Source organism: Aegilops tauschii, chromosome 3 (assembly GCF_002575655.3).
Source record: "Aegilops tauschii subsp. strangulata cultivar AL8/78 chromosome 3, Aet v6.0, whole genome shotgun sequence".
NCBI lineage: Eukaryota > Viridiplantae > Streptophyta > Magnoliopsida > Poales > Poaceae > Aegilops > Aegilops tauschii.
In genome coordinates this window covers 35,362,285-35,364,907 of record NC_053037.3, presented here as the reverse complement: position 1 = coordinate 35,364,907, position 2,623 = coordinate 35,362,285, and positions in this window count along the sequence as shown.

The following is a 2,623-nucleotide window of genomic DNA, read 5'->3' as shown; positions in this document are numbered from 1 at the left end:
AAGTAACAAGAACATCGGGTAACAGATTTCATCTGTCACCCGCATAAATTTTCAGCAATAGATCTCATCTACTACCTAATTATATTATGCAATACCCATACATCTCTATTGTTGGGGAACGTAGTAATTTCAAAAAAATTCCTACGCACACACATGATCATGGTGATGCATAGCAACAAGAGGGGAGAGTGTTGTCCATGTACCCTCGTAGACCGAAAGCGGAAGCATTAGCACAACGCGGTTGATGTAGTCGTACGTCTTCATGATCCGACCGATCAAGTACCGAACGCACGGCACCTCCGAGTTCAGCACACGTTCAGCTCGATGACGTCCCTCAAACTCCAATCCAGCCGAGCTTTGAGGGAGAGTTCCGTCAGCACGACGGCGTGGTGACGATGATGATGTTCTACCGACGCAGGGCTTCGCCTAAGCACCGCTACGATATTATCGAGGTGGATTATGGTGGAGGGGGGCACCGCACACGGCTAAGAGATCAAGAGATCAATTGTTGTGTCTCCAAGGGGTGCCCCCTCCCCGTATATAAAGGAGTGGAGGAGGGGGAGGGCCGGCCCAATAAGGCCCATATACTCCCCGGCGAATTCCCCTAAAGCCCTAAAGCCCAATAAGGCCCATATACTCCCCGGCAAATTCCCGTAACTCTCCGGTACTCCGAAAAATACCCGAATCACTCGGAACCTTTCCGATGTCCGAATATAGTCGTCCAATATATCGATCTTTACGTCTCGACCATTTCGAGACTCCTCGTCATGTCCCCGATCTCATCCGGGACTCTGAACTACCTTCGGTACATCAAAACACATAAACTCATAATATAACCGTCATCGAACTTTAAGCGTGCGGACCCTACGGGTTCGAGAACAATGTAGACATGACCGAGACACGTCTCCGGTCAATAACCAATAGCGGAACCTGGATGCTCATATTGGCTCCCACATATTCTACGAAGATCTTTATCGGTCAAACCGCATAACAACATACGTTGTTCCCTTTGTCATCGGTATGTTACTTGCCCGAGATTCGATCATCTGTATCTCAATACCTAGTTCAATCTCGTTACCGGCAAGTCTCTTTACTCGTTCCGTAATACATCATCCCGTAACTAACTCATTAGTTACAATGCTTGCAAGGCTTATAGTGATGTGCATTACCGAGTGGGCCCAGAGATACCTCTCTGACAATCGGAGTGACAAATCCTAATCTCAAAATACGCCAACCCAACAAGTACCTTTGGAGACACCTGTAGAGCACCTTTATAATCACCCATTTACATTGTGACGTTTGGTAGCACACAAAGTGTTCCTCCGGTAAACGGGAGTTGCATAATCTCATAGTCATAGGAACATGTATAAGTCATGAAGAAAGCAATATCAGAATACTATACGATCAAGTGCTAAGCCAACGGAATGGGTCAAGTCAATCACATCATTCTCCTAATGATGTGATCCCGTTAATCAAATGACAACTCATGTCTATGGCTAGGAAAAATAACCATCTTTGATCAACGAGCTAGTCAAGTAGAGGCATACTAGTGACACTCTGTTTGTCTATGTATTCACACATGTATCATGTTTCCGGTTAATACAATTCTAGCATGAATAATAAACATTTATCATGATATAAGGATATAAATAATAACTTTTTATTGCCTCTAGGGCATATTTCCTTCAGTCTCCCACTTGCACTAGAGTCAATAATCTAGTTCACATCGCCATGTGATTTAACATCAATGGTTCACATCTTTATGTGTTTAACACCCATAGTTCACATCGACATGTGACCAACACCCAAAGGGTTTACTAGAGTCAGTAATCTAGTTCACATTGCTATGTGATTAACACCCAAAGAGTACTACGGTGTGATCATATTTTGCTTGTGAGATAATTTTAGTCAACGGTTCTGTCACATTCAGATCCGTATGTATTTTGCAAATTTCTATGTCAACAATGCTCTGTACGGAGCTACTCTAGCTAATTGCTCTCACTTTCAATATGTATCCAGATTGAGACTTATAGTCATCTGGATCAGTGTCAAAACTTGCATCGACGTAACCCTTTACGACGAACCTTTTTGTCACCTCCATAATCGAGAAACATATCCTTATTCCACTAAGGATAATTTTGACCGCTGTCCAGTGATCTACTCCTAGATCACTATTGTACTCCCTTGCCAAAATCAGTGTAGGGTATACAATAGATCTGGTACACAGCATGGCATACTTTATAGAACCTATGGCTGAGGCATAGGGAATGACTTTCATTCTCTTTCTATCTCCTGGCGTGGTCGGGCTTTGAGTCTTACTCAATTTCACACCTTGTAACACAGGCAAGAACTCTTTCTTTGACTGTTCCATTTTGAACTACTTCAAAATCTTGTCAAGGTATGTACTCATTGAAAAAACTTATCAAGCGTCTTGATCTATCTCTATAGATCTTGATGCTCAATATGTAAGCAGCGTCACCGAGGTCTTTCTTTGAAAAACTCCTTTCAAACACTCCTTTATGCTTTGCAGAATAATTCTACATTATTTCCGATCAACATTATGCCATTCACATATACTTATCAGAAATGCTATAGTGCTCCCACTCACTTTCTTGTAAATACA